General features: G+C 33.8%; 1 pseudogene; it reads right to left on the bottom strand.

The window, feature by feature from the left end:
• Window positions 1–10,944: 10,944 nt before the first annotated feature.
• Window positions 10,945–12,340, bottom strand: LOC141496884 (poly(rC)-binding protein 2 pseudogene; annotated as a pseudogene).
• Between the last annotated feature and the right edge of the window lie 10,349 nt (window positions 12,341–22,689).

Here is a 22,689-nt window from a genome sequence, read left to right as displayed (position 1 = left end):
GTCTTTTTTTGTCTTTTTTTTTTTTGGTTTTTGCAGGGCAATGGGGTTTGGGTGGCTTGCATGTCACATGGCTGGGTGATTGTTGGGTGTACGGGGCTGGGTGTGGGCTTGGGTGCTCGTGGCTCCAGGGCTGGTGCTCCATCCATTGCGCCACCTGGCCATATCTACAATTATTACTATTATTTTTTATTTTAATTTTTTTCTCTCCCCTTTATCGCTCAAGCAAGTCTATATTTATGGGGGAGGGGGTATTTCATTTACTCTTAAACAAGAATATTTTATTAATGTAAAAAACATTATTTGTACAAAATGAGAATAAATATTTAAAAAAAAGATTTGCTAGACAGCACAAAATGAATCTCCTATTTTAACAAGGAAAAGTACTGAAGTTAAAAGAGATTAAGTGAATAGAAAACTGGATTGGGAATAAATCAAGGCTGTCAGCACCAAATGTAGTGTGGGATAAATCCATGAGCCTCTGTGGGTCTCAGTTTTCTTATCTGCATAGTGGGAGTTTGGCCAAGAGAGATAGTTCTCTTCCAGTTTCAAATCATGATTCTATGAAAAGTGACTTACCCAATTATTGTCACAGAGATTATAAATACAGAGCTAGGATATTGCCTGAGATCTCCTGACACCTGTTGCAACACTGTTTTCCTCATATCACACTGGATCTTGAAAGGAAATAATGAGAAATACATAAAATAACAGAATCTTAAATACTTCAATCCTATTTTTTTGTAAAGCAAATTCATTGGTATCCCAGTTCATATCCCCAGAAGCTTACTTACATTTAATATTCATACAAATTCATTCATACAAATTAAAACTACCAGAAGATATAGTACATATATAATATATAAATATTAAATTTAAATTAAATTATATGATTTAAAATTAAAGAGAAAATAATTGTGATTTTCCTTTCTGTAGCCCAACTAGACAAGTAGTAAAGTATAATTGGTTGAGTGTTACAACAGGACTGAAGGAAGAGAAGACTTTAAATCACACTTCAGAAGTATGTGTACTTGGAAAAGTCACAATTTTTGTAAGCCTCTGTTTTCTCATGTGTTAATACAGAGATGGGAATAATAACAGTTCTTATTGAACTGTGAGGCTAAAATGAGATTGTATGATAAATTAATATAAACTGTAAATGTATCATAAATGCTATTTATTATTCTATTATTAACTTGAGCATTATTCATGTTGAAGCCCTCAGTGAAAGGGAGAATAAAAAGAGATGGATGGCAGCAAGTCACCAAGATTCAATCAGACTGTTACCCTAGCACATGGCATGGACAGACCAAAAAAAAAAAAGAGGACTGTTTTCTTCAAACAAGCAACAAACATATTATTTACCACTTACAGTTTGCCAGAACCTAAGGATGTAAATGCAATGATTTGAAACAATTCTTTCTTTCAAGGAGTGGACATTATAAAGAGGAAGATAATAAGTACATGAAGAATTACTATAAAGAGGATAAAAAAAAATACACAGCACTAAATAATATACAAGGCAGTTGTGGCAGCACAGCACTAGTTTCAGGGATTAGGAAAGAGTTTCTTGAGCAGAGTATCCTTGAAAGAGAGGAAATTATGCATAAGAGATGAGGCAGGAATGTATTTCAGGCATTGGTGTTTCACTGCCTGGGGGCTTTGTGCAATGATACTGTGTTGTACTTATAAAGTCAGAGAGTAGTAAAGTCATTTTCTTCCTCCTTTCAAAGCATTGCTATCTTCTACTTAAAAGATTACTTTGATTCATTAATCTATTTATGAATACATGAACTTGTTAATGTGAATATTCCTTCCACTACTGTATATAATAATACCTAACTTTTATCCTTTGAGATCCTTTCCATAACCTTCCATATAATCACTATGAAAAAAAATCTACTTTTATCTTGAGTTTAAAAATCTCATTAGAATGATTATAGATTTCACTGACAAATTTTTATAGTGTTTATTGTCTCAATGAAATCATTTCTCTATAAACTACGAAGATGAATATTTCAGAATTTTACCATAGAAAATTAATTGATCAACAGTGGACCTGTATATGACAGTGTTTCCCCCAAAATAAGTGACAATGGAACATTTTGGAAGTTTCAATATTGGACAGATAAACTATGCTGTGGCATGGAAATTTGGATTTGAAGTACTTACATTTTCATTCTGACTTTGGAACTTACTAAAATATGCACTAGACCTGAGTTTCCTCCTTTTTACAAATGCAAAGACAGGAACTATATTTTTGTAGTATTACATATGAATAAATTGTAGCAAATATGTTCATTGGGTCCTTTGTATTTACACTTATACATGATCCTGTTTATACTTCATTCTTGAAGAAGACCATAGTTGTGATGTCATGACAAGCACATGAATTGTATTTGAGTGAGTTGAGGCTGTGCAAAGACTCCAGTCTCACTTTTTCCCTCCAGTATTATCTGGGTCCAATGACCAGATATGAACCAGGACAACTGGAGATGGCCCTGGATAGGAGGCAATCAGGGTTAAGTGACTTGCCTAAGGTTGCACAACTAGTAAATGTCAAGTATCTGAGTCTGGATTCAGACTCCCATCCTCCTGATTCCAAGGCTCTATTCACTGAGTGCCATAGCTGTCCCACATATATACACAGAGGGATCAGGATATATGCAGATATATCAATATTCACAATACAATATATGAACCCATACCCATATGTGTGAAAATTGTGACCAGAAGACCTGGTAAAGCATAGCTCCACTGTTACATCACCAACCTTTTATGAAGTATTTTCTTCATATAAGATTGTGAGATGCTTGCAAGCAGACTACATTACTTATTCATTTGTATAAACCCCAATGCTTAGAACAGTACTGTGAACATTATAAGACCTTAGCAAATGTCTTTTCACTCATTCATTCATAAATTCATTAATTCTTATTTCATGTTTTGAACCCATCTTATTTGTAATTATATAAAATTTAAATGAGACTATAAAAGCATATTTAAAAAAAATAAATGTATTCAAAACATTGAAAATGAATATGATTACTAAATTTATTGACTACTTACTTTTAATTAGTATAAATTCATTTGTTTCATTTTTTTGCAAAGCCTACTTTTCACTAAGGAAAATGGAAATATTTCATTCCTCATTAATACATATCCATAAGAAGTAAAGGAAAAGTTAACTTTATGATAGTGGTTTTTAATTTATTTCATAAAATAACAAAAGGCAGTATTTCTAAGGGCAAATATAGATGCTGGCAAAACAAGGATAATAGTTATTAATAACTAACATTAGAGAAAGGTGTTTTTTTTAAAAAACTGAAAATTACATTGACAATATATTGAAATGCATTTTAAAAAAAAATCTGAGTCGAAACAACACCTATCACAATATTGATATAGAACTTGTTAGATCTACTCTGAACAGTCAAGGTATTACAATTATTGCACTTAACCTAATATAGCTAAACTAGAAACACTGAATGAATGGGAGTTTCAGAGAGAAAAAAATAGTATTGCTATATGGAAAAACATTCCAAGAACTGGTGCTATCCAAAAATGAAGAGGGGTGCCTTAGGAGGTAGTAGTCCTCAAACAAAGGCTGGATGACTCACATATGCATCTGACTGTATAGCCAATTAGGTCTCTTCCAATTCTGAAACTCTTCGATTCTGTGCAATCCTATCACTTCCAATTATCGTAAATGGAGGCCTTTAATTCTGGAAGAAAGATGTTGGAGGTATAGAATGCCCCCAGGATAATAACAATTTTTAGGTATAAAAGTCCCTCTCCAGATAATTTAGTTTAATATTCTTTCTTCCTTTTTCCATTCTTTGATCAAATGAAATAATATCAGTAAAGTGCTTAGCAAAGTGTTTGGCATAAAGTAGCTGCATAATAAATTCCTTCCTCCCTTTCACAGAGTTAGAAGGGACATCTAGAAATTTAGTTTCAACAGCCCTCATTAAATAGTCAAGGAAATTGAATCTCAGAATTTTCAGGTGATTTTCCCAAGGTAACCTAGTAAGTAGTGGGATTGAAATTAAAAATGAAGTCTTCTGACCTCAAATCTATTCCTGTTTCCATTTGTGATAAAATTAAGAAAATTAAGATGGTTTTTACCTCAAAAGAAAATAATTGCATGTTACATTATTATTAGACTAAACTTTAATGTTTAGGAGAGGAAGTTCTTTCTAATAATGTATATTTTCTTATGGCATCCACCCTTCTTATATAGAAAAGAGTTTTGAAAAATATTATATAATTATTCCATAAACAAAATATTTTCTTTTATCAGAATTGTATGTAAAAGTTCAAAAACTTCAACAACAGTAGCAGCAACAACAATAAAATCCTTCCACTTTCTTTACTTTTCATATTAAGGTTTCTTTTCTAATCTCTTGAGCCTATCACTGGAGAATCCTAAAATGATAGTTTTAAAATGCACTGAAGATAACTTTCATCAATCCAGACATGTTTGGGTAGAAATCAAAGAAATAGAGTTATTTTCATTTGTTGGTCGAGCTGTTGTTTTCAGGAAGAAAAGTAATTCGTCAAAACTGGACCAATGCCAACCAAGCTGATTAATCAGTGGACTGTCAGTGTTATGACTGTTGCCTATGGAGAAATGTTTAGCATATCAACAAGGTAATATGCATCAATTTCAGTATATTTGGCGTACCTTCATGAATTCATTATCAGCAGTTGTCAGACTTCTTTGGAATCAGAATTCATACTTTTGGAATTGGTTGCAAAGAGTCTAATGGGTATTTCTAGAAGCAGTTCCTCTCTATGTATTGTTTTCAATTTTAGTGTTTTCTAATTAATTATGAAATAAATTTGTGATAACTAATATTCCACACTATATGTTGAGCCGACATAATGTGCTGTATTCTTTCATTTTCATTTCTCTATGACGGCTCCTTTCATTTGTATGCTATTAGAATCTGATTATAATAGTGGCATTTTTTTCTTCACTCTTGTGAAATGAATTCTTCTGCCCAAGAAATTCAGATGAAGGGCTAGTAGTTTCATTTCCCACCTCATTCTATCTTACATGTCATACATGTATTAAGAAAACAGGTCATCAAAAGGGTGAGAAAGGCTGTCCTTTCATTCATCAGAAGTCCTTAAACTAGAGTGTTTGTCTCTGTGTGTGTGTGTGTGTGTGTGTGTGTGTGTGATGAATTGGGGATTTGAAGGAGAGGAGGGTCAAATTGGGTAGATTCAAATTCTTTCTATGCATAGGCTAAGTATCACTTTATGTTACATTATGCCTCATGAGAACCTGAGTGAAACATATTGATAAAGATCTGAATTCTTGGGAATCTTGAGATCCAGCTTGATACTCTTCTTAAAAAAGTGTATCAGGGAGGCCTCATTATAAAAGTGAATGTCCTTAATTAGGGGTTGGGGGGAGGCAAGTAAGCTCTCTTTTAGTTGATAATGTGATTATTTTTGTTCGGGATTTAGCCAATAGGTGGTTATATTAGCCACACATTTTAATAGCCCATTAAATCAAAATTAGAAATATAAGGATATTATTTGACACAGTGTTCTATTTTATAGATGAAGCAACTGAGATAGATGCAAACAAAAAAAGGAAAAGTACCCTTTTTGAGTAAACCAAAAAACCACAGTGAATATAGAATATATATTTTTGCTTGTTTATTTGTTTTTTAATCTGTAGACCAAAAATCTAATGCTCAGGGTTCTAAAGTTGTGTAGCCTGTCTAGTATTCTAGGAAAAATGAATACAAGTGCTCTGGGACCACTTAATTGTTAACTAGTTGTCTCCTCATAGCATCTGTTTACATTAGTAATGTAATTGCTGTGATAATAAGCTCATTGACTTAGTATCTAAGGAAATAAACAGCCAGGACATCACATTTGTCTTGCTTTACTTGACAGCCCATCTTCCACAGTGAATAGACAATGTCAGTCTTGGCCATTGTTTCAGAGGACTGAAGCAGCAAAGAACCCTTTCCATCCCCCCTTTCCCTTGCTAAAGGGAGACAAGGGGTGTTGGTGGGGGGAGCAACAGTAACTGATGTTTGCCACATCTTACTGCTCCTGGACAAGGATAATTTTATAGAGAGACCACAGAGAATACACCCCAAAGTAAAGAAATGCTTGCCTACTGTCTTAAATAGTGCCTTACGTCGGTGCAAGCTGTCAGCTTTAACTTCCCCCTCTGATTAAAGAAAAAGGAAAAAAGAGCAAAAGATTGAAGTAAACTTCAGATTTAAGAAGGATGAGGGTGAAGCTGACAGTAGAGGAACTTTGTTTCAATGGGTCATCTTTGAGTTGCTTTATATTTTCCCACAAGAACACGGCTGTAGAAAAAAATAATGAAATCCATCTTTCCAGAGGTGAAGAATCACATTTCATGACAGGCAGTCCTGTTTACAATTGTATATCTTCCCCTATAATAAACTATAGTAGGGTAGAAGAAGGTGAAGTTCAAACAAATAATGGAGAAACATTCTAATTCTTAGAATTTTTTTTCAAAATGTCTCACATTTTCTTTTTCTATTATATTGATAATCTAATCTTTCTAAATCTAAGGTCTATTAGTTCTTAACTTGGGTTGGCAGTTTAATAGTCATATGTAACAATGAATTTCTACTTGGGATGTTCATATCCCAGCATCCTTTAGGCTCTGGGGTTATCTTCAGCTTGTGTTGAATTACTGATATTATCAGCTATGAATATTGTGATCTATTTTCCATCTAGGAATCAACTGAGAATATAAATTCATTTCATCTGAGCTGATGCCTAAATGAAAAGTCCCTTTTTGTTGTTTGCTTCTTCACTGATTCTCCTTATTTTCTCCAAGTGGGACAAAACAATTGATATAAAAAAGAAAACCAAATGAAGATGTAGAATACTAGCCCTTATCATTAAGAGTGTTAATTACCTTGGCTGCCCATGTACTTACAACATGAGAGCAACCAAAAGACAGGTTGTTATTTGTTTCCAACCCAGATGCAGAGTAACAGAAGTGCTGGCTCACAGCTAATCTAAATTCTGAATTCTGGCAGCCTGACAGCTGGTCCCTTTCTGCTGATTAAGAAACATTGAAGAACTTTTTTTTTCTTTTTAGTTCTTTTTTTCTGAAAAGAAATTCTGGCAGCTATCAAAGGTAAAATCTAAAATAAACTTTTAATTTTTATCAATAAAAACAACTGTTAAATTTTGAAAATAGAAGAAATTAGGGTGGCACATGATGAGTGCTGGGGGGAGCCAGTGCATAAATCATGTATCTACTGATATTACATTAACAATACTTTGACAGCTGTAAAAGCTCCAAAATTTTGCCATAACTCCACTGGGCTGAAATCTTGAAAGGCCTATTCAAAATCAAGTCCCCTCACAGCAGGCAAATGAACTGTATTCAGTTTCTGATCCACAGGGATAGACTGCCAATGATCTAAATGACCAAGGTCCAGATCCCATTCTGTTTTACACAAGGTCAAGACTCAGACCTTTTCTTTTGTCTTTAATACTCTAGTGAGAATCTGTCTCTCCCTTCTGAATCTCCCCTCTGATTCTTTCTTTTGTTTCTTCTCTCCCTCTCCATCTCTCTGCAGTACTAGTTATGGAAGATGAGTACTAGCTGGCATGCTTTCTATATAGTGGATTTCTTTGAAAACCAAGGAATAGCATTTTGTCAACAAACCCCAGATTCCCAATTACTGTTGACATGATTACAAACAGAGTATAAATTTGTCTGACTAATTTTCTGGAATGATGAGAACCACAAATAGACCATGTTTAAACTAGAAAAATAAGTTGAATGAATATGTGTTGTTAAAATCCTAGATCCACTGACTTAAGAGAATATAAAGTATTTGATATTGATTTCAATAATAAGAAGCTAAATGTCTTTTCACTGTCAAAACTTTTTTTCTGATGAGTAGTACAGCATATATGATGAGCATGATTCAGTAGTTGAAAAAATAAATTACTAAAGTATGTTTCATCATTCCTTTTTCAAAAAATTAATTTTATTTATTTTTAATTATTTTATTTTTTAAATTTTGAGTTACCCTTGTATCTCTCTGCCTCCAAAAATCCTTAAAGCACTAAGAAAGCAAAAATATGATATCAATTATACATATGAAATCATGCAAAATGTATTTATATAGACCATATTTTTCATATATATTGCAAAAGAAATAAAAAAAATAAGAAAGTGAGAAAATTTATATTTTTATTTGCACTCAGAGTTCATCAGTTCTCTCTCTCTGGAGGTATATAACATTATTTCATCCTGAGTCCTTTGGAATTATCTTGGATCAGTGTATTGATCAGAGTAGCCAAGTCTTTCACAGTTGATAATCATTATAACATTGCTATTACAGTACACAATGATCTCCCAGTGCTTCCCATTTCAATCTGGATTAGTTCATATAGGTTTCGTCATGTTTTTTAATGAAACAAAAATCACAGCCTTTGTCATTTGTCATTGCAAACTAGCACTCCATCAAAATCTTATACCATAACTTATTCAGTCATTCTTCAATTGATGAGCATTCCTACAATTTCTAATTTGTTGCTCCCATAAAAAGAGCTACTATATTTTTGCATAAATATTTTTGCACATATAGGTGCTTTTACCTTTTATTTAAATTCCTTGATGAAAAAAATGGTAGTGATATGTCATTATCAAAAGGTGTGCACAGTTTTATAACCCTTTAGACATAGTTCCAAATTGTTCTTCCATAGCCAAAAGTATGTAGTGCTGCTCTCTACCTCAAAACGGTGATCATCATCCCTTCTCCCTTGTTACAACCATAGTCACTGTTCTCTAACCTAGATCTGTGATTCAGGATTACCTTCGGGCAATAAAATTGCCTCTAACTTCCAAGTTGCTCCCAATGCCAGCATAGGGGGCCCTTATAATCTCTTTCTGATTAGTTGTCTAATCTCTATTCAAAATCTGTCCTGAGAATTCCCAAAGCTCCTACTGCCACTATCACAGTTACCTCTGGCTGCTGAGGTTGCTCCCACCTGTTCCTCAGGTTAGACTCATCATAGTGTTGCAGTCTCTCCTGACCACCTCCTGATTTGGCTTTGTCAGGAAAAAAAATGTTTCTCCAGGTTCTGCTGCTCTAAAATTGATTTGGGTTCTTATTTTAAAGTTGTCTTGAGGGAACATTGTGAGAGTTCAGTTTGGTTGCTTTTGATCATCTCCCCTGTCTTTTAATGGTCATTTTATTTACATTATTCTAGTTCTTGTGCAGATTAATTGCCTGTATCTACTTCCCTCAGTCTATACCGTGATATAAACATTATATTATAAAATATGATCTTAATGTTTATTATTCATTGAATATAATATAGGAAAATTAGTCCATTATATTCATGTAATGAGAATGCTTCATAACTTACCTGAGAGTCAGAGAAACACTGACTATGGAGCCCTAGGAAGTCATTTGACCTCTCTGGGAAAATAATTTAGGCTCCAAATTGAAAATATAGTGCCAACTAGTAGAGAAGATTCAGTTTCAGTTCTTTATTCATTTACTATGGTTTCTTTAGTTATTCCTCAATTGACATACAAATCATTTTTTCTCCTAACACAAAAAGTAATGTTAAAATATTTATATGGTACTCTCATACAAACACATAGAACACACAAACATTTATTATTGTGATCTGGGGAGGAATAATTTAGTAGTTTTCCTTGCATAATTACAAATTGTTTTCCTGAATGATTTGAAAATTTACCATTCCACTATGAATACATTAAACTGATCTCCTTATTGACAAAATTGATTTCTTTCATTTTTTCTTTTCAAATTTGATATATGTGAAGTGAAACCTCATAATTGTTTTAAGTTGTATTTTATAAATTATTTGGAAAATAATTGTTATGTTGCTGTTAAAAGTTTGAAATGTTCCTTTTGACCTGGAAGGAATTACATAAACTGAGACTGATGTTGAGCAGAACCAATAGTTTATTATGCACAGTGGCAGCAACATTGTGTGATGATCCACTAAAATAGACTTGGTTCTTCTTAGCAATATAGTGATCCAGGACAATTCCAAAAGATTTGTGATGGAAAAGGTCATTTGCATCCAGAGAAAGAACACAGTCTACATTCAGATCAAAACATACTATTTTCACTTTTAAAACTTTGTTCTTTTTCTTTCTCATGTTTTTTACCTTTTGTTATGATTCTTGTTTCACAGCACGACTAATGTGGAAATGTGTTTAATATGATTATACATGTGTAAACTATATCAGCTTGCTTGCAGTTTTGGGAAGGGGAGGGGAAAAAAGGAGAAAAATTTGGAATTCAAAATCTTACAAAAATGAATATTAAACTACTTTATATGTAATTGAAAAAATAACATACTATTAAGAAACAATAAATGAATAAAAATTGTTTTTTTCTTTTGAAGCTTGTTTCCATATTCTTGCCTCATTTATCTACTTGTCTTTAACTCAGTTTTCTTTGTTTATATCAATTCCCTATATATCATATTTAAGACTTTAATTTTATGTGTTTTGGTGCAAAGAAGTTTTCCAAGTTGAATACAACACTTATTCCAGTTGCATCATTTTGTATGTTTTCAAAATATTTATTTTTTTATTATTGCATAATTGAAAGTGTTTATTTTACTGGAATATTCATCCACATGTTATTTGGTATTGGGATTACCATGTGCTACTAAAGTTTAAGTACCCTCTAAAAAGTAATTAACAATTTTTTTCTATTCACAAGGAAAAAGCTCCAGTCCATCTTTTATTTTTTTTGAAAAATTCCTGACATTACAGAACTAAACTGAAATGTATTAATATTCCACTCTTACATTTCAATGAAAAAAACAGAAAAAAAATTCATGAGCCCCCCAAAAAAAACCAAAAACAAAAACAAAAAAGAAACCAAAAAAGTAAAAAAAAAACCAGGGAGAAGCTTATAAAACTAAATATGGTCCTCAGCATTAACCGCTGAACAGAGAAAGGAATTAAAACGCTGTAATTAAAAAAATCACGAGTAGATGATAAAGTTGTGTAGAAACTGAAAATTTACAAACTATTAAAAACCTGGAATCGGTGACTGTTCAGAAACTACACAGATGGATCATGGGTGGTGAACAGCAGAAGGAGGTTATGGGTGAGTCTGCATTGTTCTAGCTGCTCCCCATGCCACCCGTCTCCGAGGAAAGCCTGACATTGATTAGATACTGGGCCAGGCTAATGCTGGCAGCAGATCCAGTGATGGTAACCTGCCTATCAGTAGATCCTTCCACTGGATTGGCAATTTTGATCTGAGCCCCAGACATCTGACGAATCTCATTGATTTTGGCGCCTTGACGCCCGATTATGCAGCCAATTTAGTCATTTGGAATGGTGAGTTCATGAGAAGTAGTCTGAGCAGATGCATCCAAACTTGCACTGAATCCGGTGTTGCCATGCGTAATGGGAAAGTGAGACTGTTGCATTGCCAACTGGTGCAGCTTGGTCACATCTGGCTGTGGAATGGCATACTGTCCTTGAATGGTATAGGCTTCTAGAGGTGGTCCCTCCAGGTCAGGGTTGAGGCGCATGGACGGGGTGGTGTGGGGAAAGCTCGCACTGTCGCTGCCTGTGCTGTACCTGTCCTGACCACCTGCAAAGATGATTGGAGAGCTGGACGGCTTGGGCCGGTACGGGATGGTCACGCCCTTCGGGGGAGACTGGGAGACAGTCTCCAACATGACCACGCAGATCTGTTTGACACACTCAATGATAGATTGCGGGATGCCAGTAATAGTGATGGCCCGCTCAGTTGAGTTTGGTAGCATATCCCCTGCCACCTGGACCTGAGCCCTTGTACTCTCTCTTATTTCCTTGATCTTGCATCCTCCTTTTGCAATGAGAGAGCCACACTGGCTAGCAGGGACCACAAGCCTCAGGGTGACTGGGGGTCTACTGGCAGCTGTACTATTGGTCATAGAGCTGCTGATGTCCTCTTCCAGTTTGTCAATGATCATAGCAAAAGCTTTAAAGATGGCATTGGTAGGTCCAGCCAGACTAATTATTCTCTCGGGACAATTCCCTTCTGAGATGTGGATACGCGCACCACTCTCTTCACGCATCTTCTTGACCGATTCTCCTTTCTTTCCAATAATGCTTCCAACTTCCTTTCCATGCATAAGTAGCCGAATGGTGAGAGTGACATTTAATCCAACCTTCAATCACACTGGTGTCCATGTCGAGCAGTGTTCTGGGGATTTGGACTTTGTAAAGTGGTCAAGTCTTTGGTCACTGGCGGGAGTGGAAGCCAAAAACTTCGGGCGCGAGGCGAGTGAAGGGAAAATGGGGAGAGGGCGGGAAAGGGAAGGGGGGAGGCGGGGGGCGGAGAGCGACCCTGGGGCGGGTGGAGGGCGGCGGAGGGCGGGCGGGCGGGAGAGGGTGCAGGCTGCAGCTGCTCTGGCTGCTGCCTCTGCTGGTCTGGGGTAATTAACAATTTTAATTACCAAATCTAATTGTCTTTCTTAATCATCTTTCTTCTTGATCATTCTGAAGTTTTTGACACTGCCAAACACCCCTACCATTTGATACTCTATTCTCTCTATTTCCATTACACCACTCTTGGTTTTTCTCTTACCTATTTGACCTCTCCTCAGTCTTCTTTGGTAAATATTCTTCATCCAGTTGACTCTTGTCAACTGTTGAGTGTTTCACAGTTAGAGGTCCATATAGGGCCCTTTTCTTTCTTTACTTTAAGTTATTTCATTTAGCTATCTTATAAGATCCACGGAATCAATTATCATCTCTGTGCTTATGAGCCTCCAATCTACTTACCTGGCCTTTACCTCTCTGCTTACCTCTAGTCATCTCTGCTTCCTATTAGACATTTCAAATTGGATGTTCTGTAGAGATATTAAATTCCACATAATCAAAATTGTACTCATTACCCAATCCCGTCCCCACTGAACTGACCACTGTAAACAAAAGAATAATGGTTTTATTCTATGCTGGCTTTTCCAAGATATTGCTCTTTTTTTATTTCCTAATCTGTCACTTTTTCTTCAATCCCTTCCTCTACTGGTTCATTCTTCTATTACCTACAAATATGTCCATCCTAAAATAACAAACCAAAAAACCCAACAATAACAAAAAATCCTTGCTTGATCTTTCCATACCTGCTATCATCCTATGACTCTGAAGCCTTTGTAGCTTGGAAAGGTCATCTATAAGTGCTACCTCTATTTTCTCTCCTCTTACTCTCTTACTCACTTACAATACAACTTTAAGTCTTGACTTTACAACAAACTGCTTTTCCCAGTTACTAATGATCTCTTCTTTCTTTCTTTTTTCTTTTCTATTTTTGTGAGACATTCAGGGTTAAGTAATTTGCCTAGGGTCACACAGCTACTAAATGTCTAATATCTGAGCTGGATTTGAACTCAGGTCCTCCTGACTTTAGAGCCATTCCCTATCTACTGCATCACTTTGCTTCCCCTTAGTGATCTCTTCTATGTAAAATTCAATGATTTTTCTCAATCTTCACTCTCCTCAAATGCACTGAAGCTTTTGACACTATTGATCACCCTCATCATCTTGATACATTCTTCTCTCTAGCTTTTTAGGATATCACTCTCCAGATTCTCCTTCACCATATCATTATTACTCTTTATCAACTTTCTGTGCTCATGCTCATCCATGTCATACCCTTTAAACTCAGATATACCATGGAGTTCTGTTCTTGACTTAATACAGATGTACAAGATCAAGAACCATTTCCCTGTTAAAAATGACCAAAGGATAGAAATTAACAGTTTTTAAAAGAAGAATTACAATTTATTAACTTTTGCTTTTAACATTACTCCAAAACATTAAGCAGGGAAATGCAAATTAAAACAACTCCAAGTCTCTCTCTAATAACTCTCAAATGAACAAAAATGAAATAATTGGGAAATAGTTAATATTGGATGGATTATGGAAAGAGAAATACTTTTGTGGAATAGGAAATTGAATCCATTAGTCTAGAAAACATTCAAGATTTATGCTTAAAACATATTCCAACATTGTTCAAATCCTTTGGTCTTTTTTTTTTATTGTTTTTTGTTTTTCCTGGTGAGTATATCCTCAAATGCTCTAAAGGTCAAAGAGCAGTTTCTATATATGTAATGTGGTTTATCTGGACATGTATGAATCATCCTAGGATTACTTTGGACCATTTGCTAACATAGAGATTGCCACATTCCTCATCACATGGATGGATGTAGCCTTCTTTAATTATATATATATATATATATATATATGTATATATATACATATATATATCTGACAAAATTGTGATCATAACTATTTTTCTTTCACTCATAATTTATTTTTGAAGCTATTTAATATCTGTTTTGCTTTGGAAGCAAAGAGAATAAAGATAATGTTTTCATTGTCATGGTAATGTAATATAAATGAGTCCAAGAAATCAAGACCCAAAATATATTGACTACTAAAGCTATAATCTTACTACACTCACTTTTTAATTTTTTCCAATTACATGCAAAGATACTTTTCAACATTCATCCTTTTTCATGCCTTTAGTTCATAAATCTTATTATATAAAATAAAGACAAGTAGAAATTTTGTCTGGCATGTTTCATCCCTGCTACCCATTTAAACAGCTATCAATTCATCAAATCTAGAACTGGCAGTATCCTTAAGGATCATCCAAAATAATGCCTTCATTTTTCCAAACAGAAAAACTAAGCATTAAAAAAGTTAAGTTCCTTGCCTAGGTTCATACAAAGAGGAAGTACAAAAAAGCAAGATTTGAACTCAGAGCCTCTGACAGAAAATTCTGTATTCTTTCCATTAAAACATACTTCAATTGCTTTTTCTTTTTTACAAAAATATTATTTGATTGTTTTTTATTTATATAATCTTCCAATTATATGTAAAGATAGTTTTCAACACTCATATTTTGTAAAATTTTCTCCCTCTCACATTTCACTTGCTTTTTCCATAAAATAGCAAGTAATCTAATATGGGTTATACATCTACAGACATGTTATAATTATCTTCATATGAGTCCTTCTATAAAACAAGAAACAGATCATTAGGGGAAAAAACACAAGAAAGAAGAAACAAAAAAAAATGATTTAAAAAAGTGAAAATAATAGTCCCAGCATTGTACATTCCTTCTAATCTTGGTTGCAAAGGTTTTGTTTGTGCAAAAAAGCAATTTAATGTAATATAATTGAAATTACCCATTTTATATTTCATAATGTTCTCTATCTTTTCTTTGATCCTAAATAAATCTCCTGTACATAGATCTTTTAGGTAAACTTTTCCTTTCTCTTCTAATGGACTTGTGGTATCACCATTATCTTGTAATAGAATGTAAGATTTTGGACTATGCTAGTTTCTGCGATTTTCCTATTTTTGTTAAATGATGAGTTCGTATCCCAAAAGAAGATGTCTTGGGTTTATCAGACAGTAGATTATTATAGTTTTTAATTATTATGCCATGTGAACCTAACCTATGACACTGATCCACCACTCTATTCCTTAGCCAGTACCAAATAGTTTTGATGACTGTTACTTTTTTAAGATTTTTTTTATCTTTGAATTTTATAATTTTCCCCACAATCTTGCTCCCCTCCATCCAACCCCCCTCAAAAGGTAGTCTGTCAGTCTTTACATTGTTTCCATGGTATCCATTGATCCAAGTTGAATGTGATGAGAGAGAAATCACATCCTCAAGGAAGAAACATAAAGTATGAGATCTAGCAAAATTACATAATAAGATAACCTTTTTTAAAAAATTAAAGGTAAATAGTCTTTGGTCCTTGTTCAAACTCCACAATTCTTCCTCAAGATACAGTTGGCATTCCAGATAACCCAAAATTATCCCTGATTGTTGCCCTGTTGGTATGAGTAAGTCCATCAAGGTTGATCATTACCCCCATGTTGCTGTTAGGGTGTACAATGTTCTTTTGGTTCCACTCATCTCGCTCAGCATCAGTTCATGAAAATCTATCCAGGCTTCCCTGAATTCCCATCCCTCCTGGGCTCTTTTTAATATCATTTTAGATCTGATGCAGCTAAGTCACCTATGAATTTTTAATTAATTATTATTTCTATTTTTGATCTTTTATTCTTCAAGATAAATATCATTATAATTTTTAGCTTTAGAAAATAATTTTTTAAAATTGTAAATGTATAACAGGGTTTAACATATTTCCATATTAGTCATGTTGTAAAAAAAGAGGAATTAGGACTAAGGTGGGAGGGAGAAAGAACAAGAAAGAAAAAAACATAAAGCAAATTTTTAAAAGTGAACATAATATGATTTGTTCTGCATTCAAACTCCATGGTTATTTTGTACTTTTCTTTTTTTCTGAATGTCAATGTCATTTTTTTCATACCAGGACTCTCAGGATTGTCTTTAATCACTAAATTGCTGAAAAGAACTGGATCTATCATAGTTGATCCAGCTCATAATGTGGCCATTAATGTGTACAATGTTTTCCTAGCTCTGCTTACTTCAGTCATACAAATTTTTCCATGCTTGACTGAAGTACAGACATTCATGATTTCTTACAGACAATAATAATCTTTCAAGTCCATATGCCATAACTTCTTCAGCCATTCTCCAATTTATAGGCATTCCCTCAATTTCCAATTCTTTGCCACATCAAGAAAAGCTGCTATAAATATTTTTTGTACAAACAGGTCCCCCCCCCCCCCCTTTTTGTGATCTCTATGGGATAGATACCTAGAAATAGTAACACTGTCTCAAAAGGTATGTACAGTTATATTGCCTTTTGGACATAATTCCAAATTGTTCTCCACATTGGATAGATCAGTTCACAACTCCACCAAACAATGCATTAGTGTTTCAGTTTTCACATATCCTATCTAACAATGTTAACTTTCCTTTTTTGACTTCTTATCCAATCTGATACATATGAGGTGGTACCTCAGAGTTGCGTTAATTAGCATTTCTCTGATCACTAATGACATTGGAGCATTTTTTCAAATAATTCTAGAAAGTTTTAATTACTTCATCTGAAAATTGCCTGTTTGTATCCTTTGACCATTTATCAGTTGGAGAATGACTTATAATTCTTATACTTTTTATTCAGTTCTCCACATATTTTAGAAATGAAACCCCCAAGACAGCGCAGAAACTGTATGAAGACAATTATAAAGCACTTCTCACTCAAATAATGTCAGATCTAAGTAATTGGGAAAATGTCAAATGCTCAAGGTTAGGTAGTGTTAATATAATAAAAATGACAATTTTATTCAAATTAAATGACATTCTGTGCCATACCAATGCAACTACTAAAAAACTACTTTACCAAGCTAGAAAAAATACTAAAAAAATTTATATGGAGTTACAAAAGGGTAAGAATAACAAGGGAACTAAAGGGGAAAAAAAAAGTAAAGGAAGTTGGCCTAGCTCTACCAGAACTAAAACTATAAAGCCACAGTCATCAAAACTGCCTTGTATTGGTTAAAAATGTAGTAGTAGATCAGTGGATTAGGATAGGTTCAAAAGAAGTTGCAATAAATGACTACAGCAATCTATTATTTGACAAACCCAAAGACATCAGCTTCTGGGATAAGAACTCTCAATTTGATAAAAATTGTTGGGAAAAAAATGGAAAATAGTGTGGCAAAAACTTGGCATAGACCCATATTTCACATCCTATACCAAAATAAGGTCCAAATGGGTATAGGATTTAGACATAAAGAGTGACATCATAGATAAATTAATTGACCAAGAAATACTCTATCAGATCTATGAAAAGGGGATACATTTATGACCAAACATGAATTAGACACATTATAAACTGCAAAATGAATGATTTTGAGTATATCAAATTGAAAAGTTTTTCCACTAATAAAATCAATGCTGTCAAAATTAGAAGGAAAGTAGAAATCTGGGAAACAATCTTCACAACTAGGAATTCTGATAAAGGTTTCATTTCTAAAATATATAGAGAATTGCATCAAATTTATAAGATCATAAGTCATTCCCCAATTGATAAATGGTCAAACAATATAAGCAGTTAATTTTCAAAAGAAGAAATTAAAGCTTTATATAATTATATGAAAAATGCTCCACATCATTATTGATTAGAGAAATGCAAATTATAACAACAGTGAGGTTTCACTTCACACCTATCAGGTTGACCAAGATGAGAAAAAAGGGAAAATGGTCAATTTTGTACTGAGACAGTGATACATTGCTGATGGAATTGTGAATGGATACAACTTTTCTGGAGAGCAATATGGAACTATGCCCAAAGAGCATAAAACTAGCATTTTCAATTCTAGATCTATGTTCAGAAGAAATTATAAAAAAGAGAAAATTTCTACATGTTCCAAAATATCATAGCAGCCCCCCTTTTTTAAACAAGGCAATGGGGTTAAGCAACTTTCCCAAGGTCACACAGCTAGACAATCATTTAAGTGTCTGAGGTCGGATTTGAACTCAGGTCTTTTTCACTCCAGGTCTGATGCTCTAGATGCCCCTTATAGTAGCCCTTTTTTATAGTGACAAAGAATTGAAAATTGAGGGGATGCCCATCAATTGAGGAATGGCTAAACAAGTTATGGTATATGAATACTATGGAATACTATTGTTCCATGAGAAACCATAAATGATCAGATTCTAGAGAAGCATGGAATGACTTATGGAATCTGAAACTGAGCTTAGGGAGTAGAAGCAAGAGAACAATGTACACATCAACAACAATATTGTGATATGAACCACCTTGATGGAAGCAGCAACTCTCAGCAGTTCAGAGAGCTAGGACTGTATTAGACCAGCTATGGACTATGTTATCCCCAACCAGAGGAAGAAAAACAAAAGAAAACAAAACAAAGCAAGGTATACACCCAAAAAGAAAAACAACCCATCAGAATCTGATGAATACTTTATAAAAATTATCTCTTATGTATCTCTTTCCCTTAATACTAATTCCTCATACTGAAAACAACTAATCTCTATGTAAGTTTATCAAAATATGTATATACAATGCTAACCTGACTATTTGCCGCTGAGAGAAGTGGAGTGGGAAGGGAGGGTAGAAGGAAATTTTGTAACTTAAAAATATGATGCATGTGCATTTGGATGAAAATAAATTTAAAAATAAAGAAAAAACTCAATGAAAAGGGAAAAAAAAAGAATCCCTTATCAGAAAACAAGTTGTGAAAATTGTTTCCCAGCTTTCTACATTTCTTCTAATTTTGATTGTATTGGTTTTGTTTGCACAAACCTTTTTAATTTAATGAAGCCAAAACCACCCATTTTGCTATTTATAATGTTCTCTAACTCTTGTTTTGTCATAAACTTCACTGCTATCCACAGATGGGCCAGATAGACTATTTCTTTTTCTCCTAATTAGCCTATGGTATCACCCCTTATGTCTAAATTGTGTTCTCATTTCCACCTTATTTTTGGTATTAGGTGTGAAATGTGGATCTATGCTTAGTTTGCCATACTATTTTCCAGGTTTCCAGCAGTTTTTTTTTTTGTCAGATAGTGAGTTCTTATCCCAGAAACTATAGTCTTTGTGTATATCAAACTGTAGACTACTAAAGGTATTTACCACTGTATCTTTTGTAACTAATCTTGTTCAAAGATCCAATTCTTTACTTCTTAGCCATTACCACTCAGTTTTGATAATTGCTGCTTTATAATATAGTTTTAGATTTGATACAGCTAGGTCACCTTTCTTTGCATTTTTTCCCCATTAATTCCCTCAATATTCTTGATCTTTTGTAGCACAGGATGAATTTTGTTAGTATCTTTTAGCTCTGTAAAATTGTTTGTTTGATTTGTATGGCATTGAATAAGTAATCGAATTTATGTATAAGTGTTTTTACTTTGCCTACCTATGAGCAATTTATGTTTTTATAATTGTTTAGATACAGCTTAATTTGCCTGAAAAGTGTTTTATAATTTTGTTCACATAGTTTCTGGGTTTGTCTTGGGAGATAAATTCCCAAATATTTTATGCTGTTTACAATTACTTAAAATCTTTTTTGGGGCTTTGCTGGTTATATATATAAATGCTTAATATTTGGTTTTATTTTACTTCCTACTACTTTGTTAAAGTTGTTAACTGTTTCAAGTAGCTTTTTAGTTGATTTTCAAGGGTTCTAAAAAGTCTACTGGGGCAGCATAGTGGATAGAGCACAAGCCCTGGAGTCCAGAGGACCTGAGTTCAAATGTGACCTCAGACACTTAATAATTGCCTGGGTGTCCTTGAGCAAGTCACTTTAACCCCATTGCCTTAAATAAATAATTTTTTTTTGTATTTCTTCAGTTTGAATTTTAATATAGTAGGGATGAGCATGAAGAAACAATGAAGAACATAAATTATACTCAGAAACTATGGAAGAGTACTGCTTATTTTATAAGACCAAATTATTTAGACACTTCATTGTGTAAGCTATATCTCTATTAATTGGAGCTAGATTTACTTTTCATTAGAAAATATGAAATGAGTGAAAAATTCATTCCATATGTTGGACAAACACAACTAACAGTGAAATCTCCACTAAAGGAGTGTTAAGAGGGGAAAAATATCTTTCTACAAAGCTTTTCTTTTGTCTTCTACCCCTTCAGTGATATGACAAATAGCAAAATTTGTTCATGAATCCAAAGTCTATTTTCAATTATTCAAGACTTATCTCTTTGTATTATTTGATAGATGTCCAGTCTTTATCAGAAATATATTTTACTTGAAACATGACTATCCATTGACAATATTATTTGCTAAATATTATTGGTTGTTATGGGAAAAATAATAAGGGGGAAGTTCAGTTTATTTTGAAAGACATTTGGATTCATTTTTAAAATTAAATTGAATTTCACAGTCTTCAGATTATCCTCAGTGCTGGAATATTCCTCTCATTTTGCTTTGCTTTATGTTTCTGGTGGTTCTAAGACTAATTTTTCTGAAAAGTGGTGATATACATATGTTTTGTGTAGATAGTATTATTTCTATGAAGATAAGGAGATTCTAAAAGTAAATATTTCTGTTAATATTATGTAACATTGCTTGACTTTCAAAAATGTCTTGGATTGTAGTAGTAGTAGTAAAAAAAAAAGAAATTAGATTTTTTTTTCTGCTCTTTAAGAGGAAAGAATGAGACCACCATCAAGTTATGAAATTATGTTAATCCCTATCCAATCCAGGGTCATAACTTTTATTTAAAGAAAGATTTTATTTATTTTGAGTTTTACAATTTTTCCCCCATTCTGGCTTCCCTCCCCCCACCCCCCACAGAAGGCATTCTATTTGTGTTTACATTGGTTCTATGTTATACATTGATCTCAGTTGAATGTGATGACAGAGAAATCATATCCTTAAGGAAGAAAAATAAAAGCATGAGATAGTAAAATTACATAATAATATAATGCTTTTCTTCTAATTTGACGGTAATAGTCTTTGTTCAAAGTCCATAATTCTTTCTCTAGATACAGATAGTATATTCTACCTTGTAGATAACTCCAAATTGTTCCTGATTGTTGCACTGATGGAATGAGCAAGTCCATAAAGGTCTATCACCCCATGTTGCTGTTAGGGTGTGCATTGTTTTTCTGATTCTGCTTATATCATTCAGGACCAGTTCATGCAAATCCCTCCAGGCTTCCCTGAATTCCCATCCCTCCTGGTTTCTAATAGAATAATAGTGTTCTGTGACATACATACATATACCACAGTTTGTTAAGCCATTCCCCAATTGAAGGCCATTCACTTAATTTCCAATTTTTTGCCGCCACAAACAGGGCTGCTATTAATATTTTTGTACAAGTGATGTTTTTACCTTTTTTATCATTTCTTCAGGGTATAGACCCAGTAGTGGTATTGCTGGGATAAAAGGTATGCACATTTTTGTTGCCCTTTGGACATAATCCCAAATTGCTCTCCAGAAAGGTTGGATGAGTTCACAGCTCCATCGCCAATGTCCCAGATTTCCAAATCCCTTCCAACATTGATCATTGTCCTTTCTGATCATATTGGCCAGTCTGAGAGATGTGAGCTGGTATCTCAGAGATGCTTTAATTTGCATTTCTCTAATAAGTAATGATTTGGAGCAATTTTTCATATGACTATGAATTGTTTTGATTTCCTCAGCTGTAAATTACCTTTGCATATCCTTTGACCATTTGTCAATTGGGGAATGGCTTTTTTTTTGAAAATTTGACTTAGGTCTCTGTACATTTTAGAAATGAGTCTTTTGTCAAAAATATTAGTTGCAAAAATTGTTTGCAAATTTACTACATTTCTTTTGATCTTGGTTGCAGTGGTTTTGTCTGCGCAAAAGCTTTTTAATTTAATGCCATCAAAATTATCTAGTTTGTTTTTAGTGATGTTCTCTATCTCTTCCTTGATCATAACCTGCTTCCCTTTCCATAGATCTGACAGGTAAAGTACAACTTGATCTTCTAGTTTGCTTATAATATTGTTTTTTTATGTCTAAATCCTGTATCTATTTTGATTTTATCTTGGTATAGGGTGTGAGGTGTTGGTCTAATCTAAATTTCTTCCATACTAACTTCCAATTTTCCCAACAGCTTTTAAACAAGGAGAGAGTTTTTTTCCCAATAACTGGACTGTTTGGGTTTATCAAATAGCAGTTTACTGTAATCATTTCCTGCTATTGCCCCTAGTCTATTCCACTGATCCATGACTCTATTTCTTAGTCAATAC

This window comes from Macrotis lagotis, chromosome X (genome assembly GCF_037893015.1).
Source record: "Macrotis lagotis isolate mMagLag1 chromosome X, bilby.v1.9.chrom.fasta, whole genome shotgun sequence".
NCBI lineage: Eukaryota > Metazoa > Chordata > Mammalia > Peramelemorphia > Peramelidae > Macrotis > Macrotis lagotis.
This window is presented reverse-complemented; position numbering and strand designations above follow the sequence as displayed.